Raw genomic sequence first — 24,981 nt, forward strand, 5'->3', positions numbered from 1 at the left:
GGAAGTCCTTAACGTAGGCAGGACTAATCATTTATCATACCATGGACAATCTCTTTCTCCTCGCCTTTTATTCAAAGTTCGTTTAATCTGTTTAAAATCACCAGCGTGGCGATCATGATTTCCTTACTTGTAATCAACAGATAGATCTAGATCTATCAGCATCAAAATCCAGCTGATGAGCTATTGCAAGATTAAACAAAGTCTCTGCATTTCAGCGCTTCACCCGATGAATAACAGACCCCAGGGGAGAATAAAACAGTAAAGTGATGTGATATTGGTGAATGGATGCGTATTCTTGAAAACTTACCTTCAGAAACGTTGTTTTCGCTCAAATCAAAACACGCAATGTTGCAGAGGCCGCCATCTTGAATTTTCATGCTGTGGATATATAACATTCTAAAAACGATCAAATTAAATACCAGAACACAAAAATACCCATAAGAGTATTTATGTCATGCATGTGTTATCAGCAGACAACTTCTGGTGCATGGTAAACCATTGAATTTTACATTTGCTGAGTTGGGAATATTTACTGCTGAGCGCTTTTGGTACGAATTTCGTCTGCTGTAAATGCAGCCTTTTATTCCCTATCAAAGACAAAAAAACCGATTTCTGAAGTGGCTCTGTATCTGAAATCCCTTAAATAATTATAAGGAACAATACCACAAAGTATGATGTTTGTTGCAAGATGTGAATGATTTATGAGTGCGTCTGCAACATACGAGCCCCACTATCATGTGTGTGTGTTTTTTGTGGCTGTGCGTGCGTGTGTGTGTATGTGCGTGCGTGTGTGTGTATGTGTGTATGTGTGTTTAAGCATGCGGGCGTGCTGCGTCTGTTTCAGTGAGTGATTTGTCAGAAAGTCTTGATGTTTTTCGTGCATTTCAAAACTTATGTACATGTGCATTAGGTGGGGGTTTTTTTCAAACCGCCCGGCACTACAAGACATTTGTTCTTGTTTTTATAAGGACATTAAAATGTTATAGTATTTGAGTCTTGAAATGCGATCTATTTATATTAATGAGCACTGCCCACATGTTCACAACTCTCAACTTCACAACAGCTCTTCCCCTGACCAGTCTGAATCTCTTCTTTCCTCTATCTCTGACACTATCACTGACGTGCAGAATTGGATGACAGAAAACAAACTTCAGCTCAATAGCAACAAAACTGAAGCTATCCTAATAGGCACTACATCCAAACTCTCCAAAGCCACTTCCGACTCTCTTCAACTCTCTGACTCTTCTGTCCCTCTGTCTTCTGCTGTCAAAAACCTCGGAGTCACTCTAGACAACACCCTTTCCATGAAACAACACATCTCTTCTGTCTCTCGCACCTGCTACTTCCAACTCCGCCGCATCGCCACTATCCGCAAGTACCTCACCACAGATGCTACCGCCAAACTGGTCACTTCCACCATTCTCTCACGTCTTGACTATTGTAACTCTCTCTTGGCGGGTCTTCCCTCTTCTTCTATCTCTCGTCTCCAACGCATTTAAAATAGCTATGCCCGTCTTGTCTTACGAAAGAAAAAGGGAGATCATATCACCCCCCTCCTAAATCAGCTCCACTGGTTGCCCGTTCCTGCCCGTATCACATACAAAATCAACACTCTCACCTACAAATGCCTCCATGGTCTCGCCCCTGCCTATCTCTCCGACTCTCTCTCTATGTCCCTTCACGAGCACTCAGATCATCTGCCGACTCCCTCAAGCTCAACATCCCCCACATCAAACTCAAAACAGCAGGTCAACGCTCATTTTCTTTCCAAGCACCTAGCCAATGGAACACACTACCTCTCCCCCTCCGTCAACAACAGTCCCTCGAATCATTCAAATCTGCACTCAAGACATTCCTTGATTCCACATAATCCATGCATTCTACACTGCCCACCCCATCCCACCCTGAATAACTGTACATATTTTAATGGTTGATGGTGTGTGCGTGTTGGTGACTTTAAGTCTCCGTGTGTGTGAATGAGTGTATGTGCGCCTTGAGTCGCCTGTTGGTGAGATATGTGCGCGTTATAAATATTCGTATTATTATTATTATTATTATGTTTAGCGACAAAACTTGCCCCCCAAACAGCATATTCTATTAACTGAACAGAAAAACCGCGCATAATTCATAAAAAATACACCCAAAATTTATAGCATGGACGGGGCTCAAACCTGCGACCTTAGGAACTGCACCGCAGGGCTAATCACTGAGCTATGCGGATATCTGTCAATAGTGGAACATCTAGGAATGTTTATTTTTTGACATGCAAAGCACACTGGAGAGCTGCAGAGCTCACTGTGCAACAAAAGGCTGGTGTAATTCAGGTCAGTTCAGTCGACCTTCGCTTTGCACGAGAAGTTACGTTGCCATGCTCGGACCTTTCTTGACGGCTCAGTTACTTTTCGTTATGATATGTTTATCATAAATATAATACAACAGACCTCAATTTAATACAACAGACTTCGTTCTGATTCTACATATATATAAATGCTTACACAAATCTGACAACCCCACAATTTAATAACGGCCTTTAGTACCAATCACGCTGCCATACTTCTGAGCAAGGAAGGTAACTCGCCCATTTAAACAGGAGTGTTCCCGTGCCTTTTAATGCCCGGCTGTGGTTGGCTGTTGCGGGTTTGCAGCCGCGCACACGCGACGAAATAGGACGGCTCATTTCTCCAGAACAACACGTGACACCGGTGGGCGGGGTTTGTTGTAACAGAGCAAACCACTGGCTGTTGCGGGTTTGCAGCCGCGCACACGTGACGAAATAGGACGGTTCCTTTCCCCAGAGCAACACGTGACGCCGGTGGGCGGGGTTTGTTGCAACAGAGCTGACCAGCATCCGGAGTTGTTTTAGACTGAGCTCACACCAGAAGACAGTCTTGACTGTGACGTTGAGGCAGCTACATTTCTTTTAGAAACATCATCATGGACAACGGGCAGCCGCCGGAAGACAGCAACCAGCGCCAGACCGCTATGAAAAGGTATTCATGTTGCTTTAACTTTATTCTTACACAGTAATGTGTCTCTGTTGTCTTCCTGTGGACGCAGTAAATTTTTAACTGCGAGCAAAAATATGGGGCTGTCACCACGTTGTTTATAATCCAACCGGCCGGCCACTAAGGTCACCTATACCGAGAGGCATAAATTCCGCAAACTGAACTTTAAAAAATCACAAAAAATCAACTCAGTGGTGAATGTATTCAATGTTTGAATATTTTATCTATTGGCCATTTTAGTGTTTATAAACCTTCGCTTTATTGATTTGGAATAGAACATCATGAAATGACATTTTTTTTTAAAAAGTGAGTGAGTCCAAGCGCAATGATTTCGGAAAACGTTCAGTGTTCATCACGTTCAATGCTTTGGCCAGCTCTAAGCATCCCAATCGCTTGCTGTTTCTCTCCTTCATCAAGTCGTGGCATAATTGCGATATCTGATACAGCCAAACAGCCAATTGCATTTTATAGGGCCATACACTATCTTTTTTACGTTATTGTCTCCCGTTCAGCCCATTGTCTTTATTAGCACAGTGAGCTGTGGCTGGATCAGCAATACTGCAAATCGCACGCTGACAGCGTTAAACATTTGCTCCGACAGTCAAGATGTCAACTACAAATTACAGGTTCAATTTGATTTTCGTTTGAGAGCAAAATCGTTCAATGCACTATTTGCAGAATTTATGCCTTTCAGTATATAAAGGCTTTTTTTAAAGTTTTGTTTCGTTTTGTCTTTAGATTTACCTGTCACAAATGTGGGAAGAGCGTCACGCACATGGCCCGCCATCTGATACGGGTACACAAGATGGATCCAGTAGAGGCCAGGGGTCGACGATTCGACCAAGTGAAACCAAAACGAAAGGTACAAACGCTGGTGTGTGGAGAGAAGTGTATATGCCTTTGTCGAAATTGTGCGCTTGACAATAACGAAACAAGTGCTTGCTGCATAACAAAACCGTTATTTGTTATTCTCGTTACAGAGATTTCAGTGCCCCCTATGCGATAGGCTCGTCATCAATTTGGGCAGACACCTATCCCAAGTGGAGAAACTGCCTCGCCAGGAATGGCAGGACTTGATGAACCTGATGACCCGCAAACAAGTCCAGGTGAAAAAGGATGGCAATAAATTCAACATTCCTGCCCATCATCCTCAAAGTGAGTTACTACTTCCCCCCCCCCCCTTTTTTTTTAATGGGGTGTTTTTTTTAATGAAGTTGCCTCATTCCCATTGTCTTCTGGCTGTCTCCTCACATTATAAATGTGATTTATTGAAAGAAGAAACGAGAGACTTACTTTAAAACTGTCCACTATGCCTTAGCTTTTTGCTCTGCTAGTGTTCCTTTTGGCTTCGATATATCGTAACAGTATTCCTTTGAATCGCGATATGGTTCGATAAAATCATGCTCTTTTTTTTTTGGGGGGGGGGTTACAGAAGAACTGTTGGTGGACTACGTGGAGTACCGGCGGGATTTGCAGCAGCGTTGCGAGTCCACGGTGAAAAAAGAAATGGCCTTCATCCTGGAATGCCTGCTGGCGCTCAACAGATCGGGGAACATGGAAGCTATTTTTAAGGTAGGTGTGTATCTTGTAGCTTGGTTCTGAAGTTAACTTAACTTTATACGATAGTAAGGCCCGTCATGTAGACTATGCTTGACGCTCTCTCTTGTGTGTGTGTGTTTTAGGTTCCGCACAACGACAAGGAGAGGGTTTCGGCGCTCTTCAACGTGCGCATTCTCCTGCCATTACAACGGAGCCTTAAAGACCAAGGCGACAAGGTGGCATCCGGCCACTACAACAAGCTATTGGCATTCAGTGTAAGTACGGGACCTTGTCTCTCCTAAATTGGTTTAAATTAAAAAATAAAAGCGGTCTCAGTTTTGAGGGGGTTATTTTTGGTTGTTGCAGACGTTCCTGAAATGGTTGCTAGAGGCCCGACCCATCTACCTCAGCAAACACAGCATGTCTGCCGAGGTGCAGATCCTACGAGTCAGCGTAAAAGCCGCCATGGTTCATTTTCGAGCAGCCAAAAAGATTAGGACCATCGCCATCAACCGGGGAACTAAACGTAGGTATCCATTTATGGCTACTAACACACACACAACCCACCCCAACAAAAATTCACCAAATAGTCTTTTTTTTAATGTGGACTCTTTTTGTCTCAGCCATAGACCTCGGAGCGGATCTCCCAGTCACCCGCCTCTTGAAGAGTTTGGAGGAGGAAGCCACATGGACAAACCTGACCACAGTCCGGGACACGCTCCTTACTGTCCTGGCGGTGGGGAGCATCGCACGTTTGGGCGCCCTCCGAAACATGACGCGAGTCCAGTTGGACGCCGCCAAAGAGGTGGAGGAAGACAGCAACCTCGTTTGTGTTGAGGTTGATGCCCACAAAACATCGAGAACGTACGGTGCAGCTGGGATCTACGTGACAAAAAAGTTGCAGAGTTTTTTGGAGCGGTAAGAGAGATAGAGAGAGAGAGAGAGAGGGGGGGGGTGTTCACATCCAGTAGAAAGTAGTGCTGCTACAGTATTTTGTAGAGCGCACCTGTAGTTTGATTGCTTATTGGACGTGTGTTTTTTTTCAGGTATCTGAACGAAAGACCCGTGGGGTCAGCATGGGTATTTTGCACAGCAACGGGAAGCCAGCTCACATCTAGCCACGCAGCAATCATCTTCAAAAGACTTACTGACACCACGGCGACCCAAATGCGAAAAAGCATTGCCGTTGCGGTAAGTCTTTTTTTTTGCGGTCCACTATGTGTAAACAGAAAACCAATTTTAGCTAGGTTTTTAATTTTGGGTTCTTTTTTGTTTGTTTTAGCACAGAGATTCGTCTGCCAATACACAATCGGCGATTTCTGAGGCCATGCTGCACAGCATGGCAGTACACCAAGAATCCTATGCGGCCAAAACCCACAAAAAAACCATCTACAAAGGCCTACGGGCAGTTGGAGCAGGTACAGTAACTTTTTTGGGGATGAAAGGGAAGATTAAAAAGAAAAAAAAGCTGTTCAACAAAACATGTAAGCTATATTAATAACACGAATGCGTTTTTTTTTTTAAATATTCCAGTCCAATGTTTGCAAGGAGAGGAGGGACGCCCTGGCCTGCCCGGGACCTCGCAGTCGTCTCCTTGCCGGCTAGAGGATGACGATTCGTCTATCATCAACGACCCATCCCCGTCTGACGTCGAGATGGCGCCGCCAGAGTCATCCGCAGCATCTGTGTCAGGTACGTTTAAAATAACTTACTGTGTGAGTGAGTGTGTGAGTGTGCGTGTAAAAAGGCGACCATCAAACTAATAGAAAATAATTTGTAGTAGCCCCAGAAGATCAGTATGTTTTCTATATTAAAAAATCTCTGTTTTTGATTTCAGCTTACGAGGAGGACGAAGAAGCGTGGCTGCCCTCCAAAATGAAGACGGCCTCTTCAAGACCGCCTCCTCCGCCTCTTCCGGTCAAAAAGATGGCTCCCCAGAAGCACAGTCCAGGGGGTGGACTCCTGCGTTTTGAAAAGCCATTGAAAGCGGTTGACCCTGCTGAGTGGCCCCTGGGCTACACCAGGGAAGAGCGTGTGCTGCGTGGAATTATCCTGCCTTCCCGCAACAAATTCACCGTTGAGCAGCTCCAAACGGCCTTCCGCTACCTGGGGGGATACAGGCGACAAAAGACCGTGCCGCCTGCCCTCATCAGACGTCTCCGTATCCTTTTTGGAGACTTTCAAAATGTATTTGAGAATGTTGCTGACAAAACCATAGGCGACAAACTTCGCGCTTGGCCCAAGGATGAAGATCTCCTTTTTTAAACAACCGGGATTTATACATTTTGTGTTTCAGTATTTTGTGTTTCAGTATTTTTTGTTTTAGTCTGTGATTTAATTAAAAAAAGGTCGGGAGCCCCATGGACACTAATTTGTTGTTCTAAACACACACACATATGACACACACTCACTCACTCACACACACACACACACACACACACACACACACACACACACACACACACACTAACACACTTTTACTAGCATTTGTTTGTCATTTAAAAAAATTAGTAGAAAAACGTTTGCTAACCTAATCAGTACTCACAACCCCTATGTAACGCCTTTAGATTTGTAAGCCCCAATTGGCAACGAATGTAACACCAAGGGGCAGTGGCGTGTGCCGATCGTGGCAGTGCCGTAGCAATTTCAGCCTCCAACTCGAGCGTTCCTAGTCATTGCTACGCCGCTGCCAAAATCTGTTTACGCGTCTGCCACTAAATGGCAGTGCCGTATATTTGCCAGGTCCATAATCCTAACCCTAATCCTGACCCTAATCCTAACCCTAACCCATGGTTCGTTCGGTCAAAGGGTCGCATTTTTTTAAGTCCCATATTGGCGCATGCGCATTGACCGCAATGAGAAGGATTGTTCAGCAGAGGTTTCGGTTCGTGACACGGTCACGTCGCACCGGAGGGAGGAACGCAGTTTACCAAGAGATTGTTTCCGATACCCGTCTGATAAAAAGCATCTTTTTTCACGAGGGAAGGCTCTTTGGCAGATCTGGTGAGTTGCACACTGTCTATGAATGTTTTATTTAATGTCAAATGCATACATTCTTGTCGATATCGTTGTCTTTGGGCTCATAAATTGTTGATATATTATGTTCCTTTGGTTTTCGGTATGTAGACATAGACAAACCCAGATCAAGGCTTGTGGTCGTCGCGCTCAAGAGTGGAGCACGAACGTTACGATGTTTAGTAATGTATCTGAAATACATTGAATACAAGTCATCCAACAAACTTGCAAACGTGTTTGAGATTGTGAGCGTACTTTACTAGCTCTTTTAACATAAATGATGTCAATCGTCGTGTTGTCCCAAAGTGACTTCTGTCGGCATATAACTTACTGTGCTTCGATCATTGACTGAGAAGAATCTTCCAATGACACTAAGCTTAGTTCATCAAATTTCACTGCGCGACTGCAGATCTGCAAGGAATTTTATGGCAGGGGAAATATGTGTGTCTCAGCGGCGAAATGTTGGTGCAGGAGTGACGGATTATTTCAGAACGGGGTGTTACTCCGGCCTCCCTTACTACACAACACCCTTTACCTCCCCAACCCCAATCCGCCCCTCACTACACAACACCTCAGCGTGAGTCGAACGTAACCCGGATGTCTATTAATTCGAGACGACAAAAGAACGGGGTGGTGCGTATCATGTAGCTGTGCTGTAGCCTGCCTCGTTGTGCGACCATTGTTATCGGAGTGTTTAGATTAGGAACTTGACATACAAAAACCACAGCGAGACCGAGGTAAAAAAAAAAGGGTGTGTGTGTGTTCCCTCTATGGTGTTTTACCGCCATATGTGAAGTGCGTGTTTTACCGCCATATGTGAAGTGCGTGTTTTACCGCCATATGTGAAGTGCGTGTTTTACCGCCATATGTGAAGTGCGTGTTTTACCGCCATATGTGAAGTGCGTGTTTTACCGCCATATGTGAAGTGCGTGTTTTACCGCCATATGTGAAGTGCGTGTTTTACCGCCATATCTAAAGTGCGTGTTTTCGGGTGTGAGAGTGTCGTCAGCATGTGTGTGTGCAACGACAGACAGACTTCAGTGGATTCATTCGATGCTGGTACACGGAGGATAACCGGCTTAAATCCAACCCGTTGGTGAACGACGCCATGGACGTGAATCAAGGCAAACTTTTCCATTTTCCTTCTAAGTTTTTGGTTTTCATCCGGATTAAAGGCAAACTACTGCTTCAGCGATAACTACCATTGTTTGGCATTACATAACATGTCATAGAGCGGTTGGAATGTTCTCGTAAATTGTTTTTAAGCTCAAACCGGATGTCAACGATCGAGTGCCGGAAGTTGCTGCTTGATAGGTGTCGAAGGTAGACACGTGCTTTACTTCACATCGGCGTCGGTTCGGGACTTTAAGGGACGTAGGACCCACAAAAGATGCAAACAAAATGCTATTTTGGGGGTTGAATATATTGTCCAGCCTGTAGACGAGATGAGGTCAATATGCGCGATGCACGTACGCCGAGCTGCCAACCGCGAATGGAACAGTAGATTGTATCATTTGGTTCGATGCAGGTTTTTCGATTCAAAATGTTCTCACACAAGCACACACACACACGCACACGCACACGCACACACACACACACACACACACACACACACGCGCGCGCGCGCGCGCGAACACAGACACATCGCATACATACATCAGAGACACCTAGCAAAACCGGCCTGATCCTCCCTATGACCACACGTCAGTCGTGATTTAAAATGAGGTTTAAAAGCAGAGTTACATGAAAGCAAATATATAATCCTTTTTACATTTAGTCAAGTTTTGACTAAATGTTTTAACATAGAGGGGGAATCGAGACGAGGGTCGTGGTGTGTGTGTGTGTGTGTGTGTGTGTCTGTGTCTGTTTCTGTGTCTGTGTGTGATTGTCAATGTGTGTGTGCGTGTGTGTGTGTGTGTGTGTGTGTCTGTCTGTCTGTCTGTCTGTCTGTCTGTGCGTGTGTGTGTGTAGAGCGATTCAGACTAAACTACTAGATTGATCTTTATGAAATTTGACATGAGAGTTCCTGGGAATGATATCCCCGGACTTTTTTCATGTTTTCGATAAATACCTTTGATGACGTCATATCCGGCTTTTTGTAAAAGTTGAGGCGGCACTGTCACACCCTCATTTTTCAATTAAATTGGTTGAAGCTTTCGCCAAGAAATCTTCGAAGAAGGACGGACTTTGATATTGCATTTTAGCTTCGTGGCTAGAAAACTAATGAATGAGTTTGGTCATTAAAAATCGGAAACTTGTAATTAAATTTTTATTTTTTATTAAACGATCCAAATTTAATGTCATCTTATTCTTCGTCATTTTCTGATTCCAAAAACATATACATATGTTATATTGGGATTACAAACAAGCTCTGAAAATTAAAAATATGAAAATTATGATTGAAATTAATTTTCCGAAATCGATTTAAAAACAATTTTATCTTATTCCTTGTTGGTCACTGATTCCAAAAACATATAGATATGATATGTTTGGATTAAAAACAAACTCAGTAAGCTAAAAAGAATAGACATACAAAAAAGCGTGTTATCCTGCTCAGCGCGACCACTAGTACCGCACTATTCTGCATGGCTTTTCGATTTTACTGCCTTTGCCACGAGCGGTGGACTGACGAAACTACGAGTATGTGGTCTTGGTGAAAAAAAGCAGTGCGTTCAGTTTCATTCTGTGAGCTTGACTAAATGTTGTTATTTCGCCTTACGCGACTTGTTTTTTTTCCTTAGGAAATCGAAACGAAATATATTTAACAAAATGTTTAGTGAGTAACATACAATTAGCACCATTTGAACTTTGTGTAGACTGTATTTAACTATCTAAACTTCACACACAAAATTTTGCGATAAATGTTGCACTCAAATTCAGGCAATAATCTCCGTTTCATTTTATTCAAACCTTATAATTATGTCAGTTAAGGCCGTGCACTTGACTATCTGGATCACCTTTTGGATTACAGATTTATTTACAGGGATCACGTAACCGCTGCTCAAATAACAATACCTTCGAAATCGATCTGACAAAAAACAGAAGGGACCCACTAAAAATCGACGAAAAATAGAAAGTTTGAATGAAATGACAGGGTAATCCCAGCAAAGCTGTATGTATCCCACGAACGCTATTGTTATCGACAAGGGACATCTTTGATGACCCGGCTGCTGCACCGGCACCAAAAAAATGGCGATTCAGCGCGGTATCTAACAGTGATGTCACCAAACTGCTGAAGGACAGCGAAAACAAAAGCACGATGAAAAAAACCGATTCGGATGTGCGCCTTCTTCGGAAGTTTATTAATGAACAATATCCAGACTTTCAAAACACCGATCTGAGCGACATTGACCATGAACAAAAGTGTAAGCATACTGTTTTAGTTTAATTCTTATTTCGTCGCTCAGGATTTTGAATCAGGATTTTGTTGTCGGGATTGATCTAAGCGGTTGCCGATGAAGAGTACCAGAGTTGTGCGCCTTGAATCACTGTCTGTCTATATCGCTCTCTCTCTCTCTCACCGCTTCGGCCAACTCATAATCTTAACTCAGCACTTTTCACCCCAGCAGATTATGTGTATTCTTTGTTGTTTTCTTTATTTCTTCAATGTTAAAATGTATACATGTAGATCGTTAGCTAAACGTGAGTTCGACTTTTAATACCCTCACAAGTAAAGTTTGTGTCAGAATCGAGGGGACTATTTGAATGACGCGCATTTGACACTCTGAGTGATTAGGCTGAAATGAAATTGCCTACAAAATGTCGTTTGCATGACTGCATGTTCGACCCGTGTTGTTCGTTGTGTAAATAACTTAAACAATGACGACAACTCGTTGATTACTGGAAAATAAACCACGAGTGGGTATTTGCAGCCGCTTGGTAATTCACTCGTGTGCTGAGCTAATGTAACGTTGCAAAGTATGCTTACTTTGCGTTTATATCACTCTTTATTGCTTTGCACCCTGTTTTGAACACTACCTTATGATTTACAATGTTTCTATGTAATGCGCTTCTTGTACACGAACTTATATGTTCTACCATTAATTATGTTTGTTTGATAGTTTTAGTTAAAGTAGATTAGTCCCTCTTTAGGGCGAGGGCCAGATGCATAAAAGCATAAATATGCTTATTCTTGTTACCCTCCAAAAATTAAGAATTATCATTGTTATTGTTATTTTCTGTCCCTATCTATATCTCAGTCTCTTAATCTCTCTCTCTCTCTCTCTCTCTCTCTCTCTCTCTCTCTCTCTCTCTCTCTCTCTCTTGCTCTCTCTCTCTCACACACACACTCGCACACATACAGACATAGACACACATACACACACACACACACACAAACATCCACACACACACACACACACATACACACACAAACGTACACATACACAAACACGCACAATAACCACGGTTCTTATTTGTCAGCAGCCAACAGCCAACATGGCAGCGCAACCCGACCTGGCAATGTGCAAACAGCGCGTTCAGCAGTGGTATCCGGAGCTCTCCACACAGTCCTACTTTGTGCCTGCAGTGTACATGAACAGAACACAACACGATGAAGAGAAGGTAGCAGGGCGCACTGTGTACGTCCTACAGCCTCTGGGCCAGGAAAGCGACGCTCGTGATGACGCTGCAAATAATCTGGTGCTGAGCTGCTTACACCAGGTGTCCCGCGGGCAAGCCATGTTTGTCATTTCACAGCTCCAGTTCAACGAGTATCTGAAACATCTGTCTTGTACCCACAAACCTATACCACCCAAACCGAAAGACTCCATTTTAAAACAACAAAAGAAACACGAGGGAGATTTTGACATTTTGATTATTCACAGAAGGTACGGAATCTTAGCATGTGAGCTCAAAGCATTTGGAGATAACGTTTCCACGGCTAACATGTCAGTGGTGGATCAGCAGAAAACCATTGCAAAGAAAGTGCAACAAGCCGTTACGCAGATGCAGAAGGCACGCGACGTGCTCCAACACCTAGTGTCACACGATCAGAACAAGCCCAGGATCAGGACAACGCTGATGGTGCCCAACATCACCAGGGCCCAACTGCGTACAGCTCTAGGTGCCAATCTCAAGCTGCAGCAGGTTGGTCAATATCAATACCGCTTGTCCCGTGTACTTGCGTGCGATAGTGTATGGTGCTATAACCACAGAGAGGACCAGTAGGTACGATTTCTCAACAAACATTCCCTGAATGTAGAGCAGGGTGTAGATACAACCCGGTATCTGCGCTTTGGAATGTTCTATTTCATTGTTGTGCTGAATGTCTTTAACATGTGTGTGTTAAGCTGCCACTAACTTTTTGCCAACGAAGGATAGATTTGGTTTCCTTATTTGAGCAAACGTTCTCTCCTTGGGAAATTCTTCAAACAAAATTGAACTGCTGTTTGCGAGGATAGCCTACAGCGGCATGTTTTTCATCCACCAGACGTTTGCATTATAGACTTTAATGATCCCCGAGATGACTCCGCATATGAGCAGCAAACCAGCAATTCAAGGTGCCGTCAATTAAAATACAGCGTCCTTGCTGTTTAGTTTATCTTGTAAAGATTAGCAAGCCACCAAGGCTTAACCAGGAATGAGAGCATTCTTCCACTCAGACATACGCCTGAAACCCTTGTCATCATTTTCACGACTTTTCACTCATAGCGGGGTTCATTAACAAAATAGAAACGAAGATACCTTACCAAGCGTGGACCAAGACAAGAAAAGATAACTCTATTTCTCTGTTACAGAAATGGCAAAAATAATGGGTCAGGGAATTTAGTATTAGTGGGGTTGGAAAATGCGGATATGGCATACGTTATGTAAACTCAGAACTTAGAACTCAGAACTTTATAATGGGTAAAGGTTTTAGGCTTAGCCTAATCGTCCAACCTGTCCTTGCAAAGCTAGATGTAGAAACCTCTCGTCTAAAATGATGGTGGGAAAGTAGAACTCGAAGGTGCGTACATTTTCTCATCCCAAAGGAATACAATTGTAGTGGAAACTGCGAATATAATTATATATTTTTTAGGAAATATTTGTTTTTCTTTTTTAGATCGTGCATCATTTCAGTTGTAACAGTCTAGATAAATTGGAAGTCCCAAGACTTCATGTTGATACAACGAACCAGAATTTATGTTGGGGAATTTACTGTTGCGATCAACAAAACAGGCAACCTAACTAATTTCCAAGTACCCACGAGCTGGACGGTAAATGTGTCAGTAAAATAAATCGTAACACTTATATATATATGTATCTGCAATTACACAAACATTATACAAAGTGTCTCTGAGTGTTTTTGTTCTGGTTTTTTGTAAACACACATTTCAATTAGAGTAGTCGTAGTGCATCAGCGACTCACTTGTGGTGTCATGAAGTTTTGTCAAATGCTGGTTCTACAAAGAAGTACCGTTAGTTGTACAGTTCCTTGCTCAGGAAACTGTTCACGGGTTTGGAAATATTATTAAACAAATCGTCTGTTCAGAGCCACAACCATATATCTCCTAGCACCACTCAGAGCCACAACCAAACATCGCGAAATAACCCACTTTCAGAAAAGCTCACTTGAAAAGTTTGCACACTCGGGGTAAATCTGCTTTATTGTCAAATGAAACGATTTTCACATCAAGCATGCAGTTTTGTGTTCCTGACAAGTACATGTATTTACAAAAGAAAAAAGTTCAAAACCACACTTGAAAAACAGATTTAAAATTGATAGACCGTTGTGGCCGAAACAAACACTGCTTGACCCCTTCTTAAAGTTCAGGCCACAACCCTACAGTGACAGATGTAGGGTTGTGGCCGGGGCTGTGGAGGCATCCACAGGGAAGTAATTCCTGCCACAACCTGACACCATGACGATGTAGGGTTGTGGCATGAACATACTTAGCCCTCACGGCTAGTGTATTTGTGCTACAAACCTACATCTGCAAGATATGGCGTAGTGGTTTGAAGTGAATTTGGCATACAAATAATTGTACAAGGCCAGAGCATTTCAAGGGAAAGCTGTGGTAGAATACAATAAAATGTAGTGAGCATGATTAACTTATTTTTAGGTTAAAAAAATATCACATCTGAGTTTTTGTACCAGAACTATGACATGAACGAAAAATACAGTTATTGTTTTACATCTTTTTGTTTGTTTTGTGTGCAAAATCATGCAATTTACTGATAATTATATGGATCAAAGTTGACAAAACATGAACATAAACCTGACATGCAGAATATGTCTGGTTAGTGAAAGGGTAATAAAAATCACTCTTACCTTAAACTTCAATGGAAACAATACAATCCAAAATCCAGTAAAGAATCACAATTGTTCACATTGCTCAATGGTTTCACTGCACATTTACTCACAAATCCACAGCTGCTTTTTGTTCTCTTTTGTTCAGGTCACAGTTCTTATATTTTGCAATGTATGAGTTTGTTGTTGTCGTTGATGGTTTCTCTCTCCTAAATCAGCACAAGGGCGGGGGGGGGGGGGGGGGGGGGTGTTAAAAATGAAGGGTCTGCCAAACCTTGCAAATGCAGTATGCAGCTCAGCAAGATTTACAATTTCAAGCTGTTAGGACAACTTCTTTGAAAATGTGATTTTATAGATTTTTTGGGGGAAAACTGAAAGGTAGCCTCGTCAGGGGACAACTAGTCAAACTCATATCCTCATCATCTTGTTTCTCGATTGAGGATAATCATTTATAGATGACTATTATTCATTCCCCTTGTTGGGGTGTACTTGCATGTACTGGTGGTTGATTACCCAAATGTCCTCTCAGTGATTGAGGCTTATATGAGGCTCAGTGATTATAAATGTCACTGTTCCTTTAACGGGTTTATTCCGTATTTTTATGTGTACTAATGGTACAGGTAGGTATGGAGAGTGGTGTAGTTGTTTGTTCAACCCATCTCATTATTTTGTTTTTCCACAAACAAATAATCATTTATGTATGATTTGTAGTGTACCTCACGAGATCTGAGTGTTATGATCACAGTAGCTTTGATAGTAGAGGCTGAGCGTTTCCAATGAGGGTAAACGTATTGTAGAGATCGGTAGTCAAGGCTGTTTTGCCCGTCGGTGGTGAGAAGATTGAAGTATCTCTCAGTGATTGAGGATTTCGTTGTATGTGTACCTCACAAATTCTGAGGGTTATGATCACAGTAGCTTTGATAGTAAAGGCTGCGCGTTCCCACTGAAGGTGAACGTATTGTAGAGATCGGTAGTCAAGGCTGTTTTGCCCGTCGGTGATGAGTATATATTGCCCTTGGTTGGGCTGTTGCTCTCTTAATGTGAGGCAGATTGAGTTGAAGTACCTCTCAGTGATTGAGGTTTTTGTTGTATGTGTACCTCACAAATTCTGAGGGTTATGATCACAGTAGCTGTGATAGTGGAGGCTGAGCGTTCCCACTCTTGGATCTCTGGGCTGCCTTCTGCATTTGCCGGGTTTGGCAGACCCTTGATTTTTACCCCCTAAGATATTGCTTTTCTAGCCTGCTTTGCTGAATGGCAGTTGCTGAAAAATCCCAGGTAGAAAAGAACGTTTTTTTCCATGTGGCCACACAGTGCCTGCCTTAGAGTACAATGATCGCGAGTGGCAAGGTGTAAGCTTGCTGCCCTGAAAAAGCAATTGCCATCCCCGTATACTTGTTGTCGTTCCATGCCATTGACTTCCAGCAGTCTATCTAGTCGTTTGTTAAAGTGGAAGTCGCCACGTTGTTGCAAAAGTAGTTCCGCATACTTATCCAATGAGATAGCTTGCCCCCTTGACGTCATTTGCATGATATACACACGTGTGAAGATATGGTCTATTTTATAACATGGATGGTCTCTCTTTTGTGAACACACTTTAAAATGTCTCCAAGACACCTTTTAAAAGCAGTCCAAATCAATACTGGTGGGATGGGATGGGGATATAGGGGGAATTGGAACCGTACTTTGCCAAATATTGTGAACAAGTCATAAGAGGCAACTTTAAAATAATGTGCTTCTCTCAGTGGAGGTTAGCAAATCAACTGCAGTAAAAACTGCATATTGTATGTGTTTGTTTTCTCCTCTGTCAGGATCTACGTGACTGTCTGCTGGTCAGTCCAACCACAGACCCCGCCACCCTATGTCTTACACAAGATGATGTGAGCAACCCTGCCCAGTGGTGGCGAGAGTGTGCTGACAGAGACGGGCAAGACCCTTCCATGACGGATGATACTTATGTGGACCTCGTGTCACGGTACGTTTGTCTATGTATGTGTGCGTATGTGTGGAGGGGAGGGGGGCTGGTTGGGTGGATGGAACTCGACTGTGTCATGTTGTAGTAGATGCGTGAGGATGTTTAGGGAATTAATGCTTTTGGGTAAAAAACAAAAGAGAGATACTTCTAGGACTTGTTGTCCGAAAATCTTGATAATCTCTGTTGCTACCTATACAGTCTAATCGCAGGGTTTACTCTTAATCTTGCACTTGTCTGACATGTTCCACCTGTCAACCGTTCCAGGTTTGGAGGACCAGCAACCACAGTCACTGTACCGTGTTCAGCAGTGCCCCGCCTAGGACATGATCACTGCTGTGATCTACGTCTGCCAGGGGAAGGGGTCGCAGAGACAGCGAACAGATTCGCCCCAGCTGACATTGTACTGCATCCTACTCAGCTGAACGTGTTGCAGAACGAGTTGTCTCCTTTGGTGTTCGTCTGTGGTCCTCCTGGTACTGGAAAATCTCTCGTTCTGATTCTGAAAGCAATAGACTGGATTCAGTACAAAAGAGAACCAGTGCATGTCGTGAGCACAAGGGAGGGCAACATGGCGGCGTCACACATGATTGCTCATCAGCTGAGGGAGATGGTGGAACAAGCAGATCAACACTTGATTCACCTGCACATGTATGATCTACCGATGGAGCTCAACAAGGCTTTGAGAGAACTCAGTCAGTCAGTACCAGGGGAAGTCTTTATCATCGTGGACGAAGCTTGTGATGATTATACCGAGTGAGTAACATCACATGTTTTCATGAATGCATGTTTAGTACAAGGTCTACACTGGAACTAATCTGATACGTTATCTGTGCTATCACATGCCTCATCCAAATGCTGTGAATTCAGAAGTTATTCACTTGTCTAAAAATAAAAATTGGCCAAGAAATTCGAACCAATGTTGAATCTGATGAACTAACATACAGTGCAAAATATCTATAAACGGAGTTTTTATTATTTTTGTAAAGCTCTTTCTTTTGTTTCAGTAACAGCGAAACTCACTTTGCTGAGTTTTGCACCAAGCTCAGCCAGCGTGTGGGGCCAGGGTTACACCTCTGGGCAGCCTCCATGTACCCCAACTTAAAACCAGAATTGCTGACCGAGACTGTGCTGAGAACTGGCCTGAGGACACCACCGTCAGTCACTCGTCACGTGGCTCAGCACCGCGCTCTAGGAGAGAGACAGAATGTCCCGGGTTATGAAGAATCCTCAACTCCACTGCCTGCTGATGGTCCACCTGTGCGAGAAGTGACTCATCGTAACGAAGGACATGATCCACAACAGGAAACGTATGAATGTGAAGTATGCGGGAAGGAGGTCGCCAAAATCCTTAAGAGCTTACATGTTGGAAAAACTGGTAAGCTTCCAGTGTGTGTGTGTGTGTGTGTGTGTGTGTGTGTGTGTGTGTGTGTGTGTGTGTGTGTGTGTGTGTGTGCGTGTGTGTATGTGTGTGTGTGTGTGTGTGTGTGTGTGTGTGTGTGTGTGTGTGATTCATTACCATGAAACTACTAGACAACTTTATGAAACTGTTCATGCAAAATCTTCCAGACGATATCCCCAGACTTTTTTGATGACGTCATATCCGGGGTTTTACAATGATTGCATTGTATTCTTTAGAATTCGTTATATCCAAAAATATTTAGACATGTCATGTTTATTCTAAAAATGTACAGCTCGCATTTAAAGAGTCTTGGTTTATGCAAATAAGGTACCATGTTCGTATGTGTGTGCAACAATTACACGAAACTACCGAACACATTTTGTATTAAATTGTACATGTGACATCTGCCAGAGTTTATCTTCAGAGGGGTGTTCCCATTATTTCGATAACAGTTTTTAGATGACGTCATGTCCGGGTTTTTCTCCCACAAAAGTTGAGGGTAGAGTACGGTGACCTCGTTTTTTAATTCAATTGATTGACATATTTGTCACGCATTGTTTGACGTCCAGCATATTGGATAGCATTTGAACTCGGACATAAAAGATTAATAGGTCAGCTTGTTCAATATGTTTTGTTTAATTCTAATGAAAATAGAAATGTCATTGATAGATTCAAAAATGGTCCTGTTGTATTTCTGTTATGTTGCCTGAATCCAAAGGCCCTATGGTGTAATGTCTCACTGGTTTTTTTCTCAGTGACATAGACACGCACTAAGCCCCCTCCCCCTCCCTTCTCCTTGAAACAACCCCATCGGATTTTCTCTCTCAATGCATGTTTGCTTTTCTCTTAAAAAAGAGAGGGTGTTGAGGTCCTGAATATATAGCAGACAGAAGGGCAGAGGTGAACTAGGTAGAAAGGAGAAAGAGACCAACTTGTATGGAGAGACAGCCAGTAGCTTTTCAGACTTTGTCGTAGGACGACCGTGAGGAAGGGTTGTTCGAGTGTGGAAGAAAACTCACGCTTTGACAAGGCTTGCCACAACATCATCATTCTCTGCACACCACTCTGTCCTACTATTTTAGACTTATTATATTATTTTGTTTGTTTCCATTCATTTCACTGAAGAAGGGCGTGGCCCGAAAGTCTTTGGAATTTGGTGTTTACTGTGTTATTTTTCTAATTTAAAAATACTTCTATTTTAGACTCACACGCGTCATGAGGGAGCGGCATTTTAATGTCATCTTAACTCGCCTATGGAAACAGTAAAGTCGTCTGAGATGCCGTTTGCAATATCCTCAGTGTTGACGAGTTTGAGAAGAGAAACAAGTCGCGTAAGGCGAAATTAAGCTGTCGAACTCACGGGATGAAACTGAACGCACTGTATTTTTTCACCAAGACAGTACAGCTTCGTCAATCCCCGCGTGAAGGAAATCGCTCACCTCCCACGTGCAAAACCTAGTGATATTGACACGCCAGATTAGCGCGGTAGCGTATTGTGCTAAGCAGGAAAGCGCGCTTTTCTGTATTCTTGTTAACTTTCTGAGCTTGTTTTCAATACAACCTATCATATCTATATGTTTTTGGAATTAGGAAATGATAAAGAATAAAATGAAATAATTTTTGGATCGATTTCTTACATTTTAATCGTAAGACTTAATCTATTTTTGTTATTTGTGATCACATTTTAAGAGTAAACATGACATATGTATATATTTTTAGATTCAGAATTTGATGAAAAATACGATGCAATCAATTTTAAATCTGTTTGCGAAAAATCGCTTTTAATGACAACTTTTATGAGCAAATTCAGTAATTAAATGTTAAGCCTCCAAGCTGAAATGGAATACCAAAGTCCGGGCTTCGTCGAAGATTACTTGACCAAATTTGCAACCAATTTGGTTGAAAAATGAGAGCGTGACAGTGCCGCCTCAACTTTCACGAAAAGCCGAATATGACGTCATCAAAGACATAATTTATCAAAAAAACGAAAAAAAACCGTCTGGAGATACCATACTCAGGATCTCTCATGTCAAGTTTCATGAAGATCGGTCCAGTAGTTTTCTCTGAATCGCTCCACACACACACACACACACACACACACACACACACACACACACACACACACACACACACACACACACACACACACACACACATGCACCACGTCCCTCATCTCGATTCCCCCATCTACGTTAAAACATTTAGTCAAAACTGGACTAAATGTAAAACCGAGTATCAGCGGGGGAAAAGAATTAAAAGCGATGTGTGCAATTTGAGGCAATTGCAGGTGCGATTGTGAGTTTGACTACGATCGTTTAATTCTCCGTAAGCGTAGTAGTACATACACTATTTCTCAGCTTGCTTTACGGATGAGAATAGAAATATAGAAATAAAACTATAGTAACTGCTTGTCTGATATTTATGATGATTACCAATTGAGTGCCCCATATGGCTTTTTGACCAATCAGGACGGATTCTAGGTGACCCTCTAAATGTTATAACGTTCAGGCAGGGACATTTTTACATTTAGTCAAGTTTTAGCCTTACGCGATTTGTTTGTTTATTAAGCTAAGAATTAACAAGACAAAGTAAAAATTTAAATCTACAATATCAGCGTGATTTATTCTGAAGAATGACACTTCAAATGCTGTCGCAAAATGAATTATCTATCCAGAACAGGTTGTTTTGCTTTGTTATTGTGCGTATCTCTTGTATTATGTCATTTCTAATGATGCAGTAGAAAAAACGAGAGGTTTGTGCGTCCATTTTGAGGGGTACCATGCCATTAATTTGTTATTAATTACATCAAAGTGTGTGAATGCGCTTAAGGGCGCTGTTTCTCTACGGTGTTGGAAACAAAAAGTAGTCCAGAAGCGCTGCCTTCTATAACGTAACAGCCCAGGACACGCACTACTTACAAGTGATCTAAGTGCCACGTGCATACACAAGGGAAGTCACTCAAGGGAAGTAACCAAAACAACACTCACAAAGACTGCTCTTTCTTTGCCTGTTTTACGACATTTCCCCATTGCAAAATAAAGTCAGTCCCCCTGTGCGGTAACATTGTTTGTAATACAGAATCGTATGGTATATTCTTGAAAACAATCTAACGGGAATTTTGTCTTAGGTATGATCCGTTTAGGATCGCCTTTACAGTTTAATGAATGGAGTGCTGTTATCGAATTTATTCGTTGAATGCTTTTGATGGCAGGTCGATGTCAAGGAAAAACCCCACAAACGCCGCGCTACATGGACGTCCTCGTACTTTCCTGGGACCCTTTCTTCCGAGATGATGAGCATGACGCTTCAGGTAACGTGACCAACCCAGCCAGCGGCTTCGTAAGAGGTTTGAGAGATGAAGGCATACCGGTCACAGTTCTAGAAACAGGCGACGCTCTTGGTGTCGGCGATGTAGCTACCATGGCAGGACCTGACCACGTCATTGCAGCTGGCAGCCGGTTTGTCCAGGGCTTGGAGAGGAAGATTGTTGTCTATGTTCAGACCTCCAAGCCTGTGTATGACGACGAGGACTGGGGTCGTCTATACGCTATGTCGCGATGCACGTCCCAGCTCATTTGGGTCAAACCGTGACGTACAACTGGCAGCCGGTTTGTCCAGGGCTTGGAGAGGAAGATTGTTGTCTATGTTCAGACCTCCAAGCCAGTGTATGACGACGAGGACTGGGGTCGTCTATGCGCGATGTCACGGTGCACGTCCCAGCTCATTTGGGTCAAACCGTGACGTACAACTGGCAGCCGGTTTGTCCAGGGCTTGGAGAGGAAGATTGTTGTCTATGTTCAGACCTCGAGGCCAGTGTATGACGACGAGGACTGGGGTCGTCTATGCGCGATGTCACGGTGCACGTCCCAGCTCATTTGGGTCAAACCGTGACGTGCAACTAGCAGCCGGTTTGTCCAGGGCTTGGAGAGGAAGATTGTTGTCTATGTTCAGACCTCCAAGCCAGTGTATGACGACGAGGACTGGGGTCGTCTATGCGCGATGTCACGGTGCACGTCCCAGCTCATTTGGGTCAAACCGTGACGTACAACTGAGGCTGGTACTCACTGTTTCTTCAACTCACAGCATGCTAGCAAGGATCACGGTATGAAGGGGAATGCGCGACACATTTGGAATAAACATTGAGAACAAATTTATAAGTCACCAGACAGTTTTAACCAATAACTGTGTTTGCCAGTTAAGAGGAACATAAGCTGTTATCTACAAGATTTGTTGCTTTCTTTTCATAAAATGTCAAATGGAGGGTGGGAAAATAACAGTAATGGCAAGGTAGCTGTTTGAATAACAACTGTTGCTATAACGATTGCACTGTTCTAAAATGAGTAGCATGCAGTTGGAGATAGCAAGACAAAAACTCTTTGTTATATGATTAGTGATGATGAAAGCATTATTGTCATCAAGTGCCCAGTAATAACATTCAATGGCGCTTGAAGGACGTCATTATCGTACAGGAAGACAGACAGACGTGTAGACAAACGCACACGCACACACACACACACACACACACACACACACACACACACACACACACACACACACACACACACACACACGAATACAAGCTACCTTGTGCACTCCTGTGTGTCGATGCAGTCTGTACATAATACACTGTGCACTCCTCATGACAGTCTGTATAAAACCGTCTTTATGCACTACTAGTGTGTCATGTCTGTACAAAGTGACCATGCGCACTCTTTTTGCATATGCACTCCAGCTGTATTATATTATATTCTTTGGCTATATGTAGTATACTTTTCTTCCTTGTTGCGAAAAAAAAAATTAAAAGCTGTGTTTTTGACTGTGTGCATTTTTGTTCTCTCTCTCTATCTCTCTCTGTCTGTCTCTCTGTGTCTCTCTCTCTCTGTCTCTCTCTGTGTCTCACTCTGTGTCTGTCTGTCTATCTCTCTCTCTCTCTCTCTGTCTCTCCCTCCGTCTCTCTCTGTCTCTCTTTCTGTCTCTCTCTCTCTCTGTCTTTCTCTCGACCTCTCTGTCTCTGTCTCTGTGTCTCTGTATCCCTCTCTGTCTCTTTATCCCTCTCTCTCTCTCCCCCTCTCTCTCTCTCTCTATTTCTCTTTTTGCATATGCCCTCCAGCTGTATTATATTATATTATTTATATACTTTTCTTCCTTCTTGCGAAAAAAAAGATTAAAAGCCGTGTATCTGACTTTGTGAAAAATTGGTCTCTCTCTCTGTCTCGTTCTCTGTCTCGCTCTCTGTCTCTGTCTCTGTCTCTCTCTGTCTGTCTGTTTCTCTCTCTCTCTCTCCCTCTCTCTCTCTCTCTCTCTCTCTCTCTCTCTCTCTCTACCGGTCCCTGTTGTGCAATGGTTAAATTTTGCAATACTGCTACCTGAGAGGGTGGCCGAGTGGTAACGCACTTGCGCTCGAAAGCGAGAGGTTGCGAGTTCGACCCTGGGTCAGGGCGTTAGCAATTTTCTCCCCCCTTTCCTAACCTAGGTGGTGGGTTCAAGTGCTAGTCTTTCGGATGAGACGAAAAACCGAGGTCCCTTCGTGTACACTACATTGGGGTGTGCACGTTAAAGATCCCACGATTGACAAAAGGGTCTTTCCTGGCAAAATTGTATAGGCATCGATAAAAATGTCCACCAAAATACCCGTGTGACTTGGAATAATAGGCCGTGAAAAGTAGGATATGCGCCGAAATGGCTGCGATCTGCTGGCCGATGTGAATGCGAGATGTATTGTGTAAAACAATTCCATCTCACACAGCATAAATAAATCCCTGCGCCATAAATATGTGCGCGATATAAATTGCATACAAAATTAAAAAAAAATTAAAATCCCAGCGCTTAGAACTGTACCCACGGAATACGCGCGATATAAGCCTCATATTGATTGATGTGTGTGTGTGTGTGTGTGTGACTGTGCGTGTGTGTGTGTAGAGCGATTCAGACTAAACTACTGGAGGCAGGTTTCACGGTAATCAGACTCTTTGATGTGTGTAAACTTTGCCTTCAAATTACTTGCTTACTGTGTTGATTTTCATCCTTTTTTTCTGCTTGGCATGAGTAAGTATGGTATTTGCAATACAAAAAAATAAATAAAAGCTAAAATGTTTGTGGGCGAGTTTTTCGAAGCGAACGTGTGAATCCTGACAGACGCCATTTCCTTCTGTCACATGACCCCATTTCAAAGTGTGATTCAAGCAGACACGAAATAACACACAAAACTTATGATAATGGGGTTATTAATTCAATTAATACACAAGGTTAGTCTCTGACTAGATAAAATGGGGAAAAAATATCAAATAGGAGCATAAAATCGTTTCTGCAAAAATGTTCAATCGCCACCAAAAGCGTCTGTCAGGAAAAAAAAACCACGTGCTTTGTTTGAAAAGCAAAGCCTAATTTTACACACCGCGTGCTTTTGTTTTTGTTATTCTTGCTTGTCAACATCATTTTATTGATGTTCTTCACTGGAAAGCAGGTGTGTCATCAACAGTATCGCAAAGAATGAACATTTTTGTTGTGATCCGACCGGTGTCTGTAGACTGAATCACACGTTCGACAAACTTCGTTTTTAACGGAAATAACCGAGCCTTTCATCGGAAACGACGTTTCAACCGCTTCAGATCGTCTGCAGGAAGAAAATGAGGAATGCAATACCCAGTGAGTAAAACATTTTAATCGTTTTTAGTGCCTTTTGATGAAGTTTTGTTGCGTCTGTCAGCAACGTTCGTCAACCCAACGTTCGACACAGCTACGCACGCATACGGATTTGCAGCGTTTGCATTCGGAAAGTGAGGGATTTGTGAGTTCGTTTGCATAATTTCAATCGCTA

Source organism: Littorina saxatilis, unplaced genomic scaffold (assembly GCF_037325665.1).
Source record: "Littorina saxatilis isolate snail1 unplaced genomic scaffold, US_GU_Lsax_2.0 scaffold_117, whole genome shotgun sequence".
Classification (NCBI taxonomy): Eukaryota; Metazoa; Mollusca; class Gastropoda; order Littorinimorpha; family Littorinidae; genus Littorina; species Littorina saxatilis.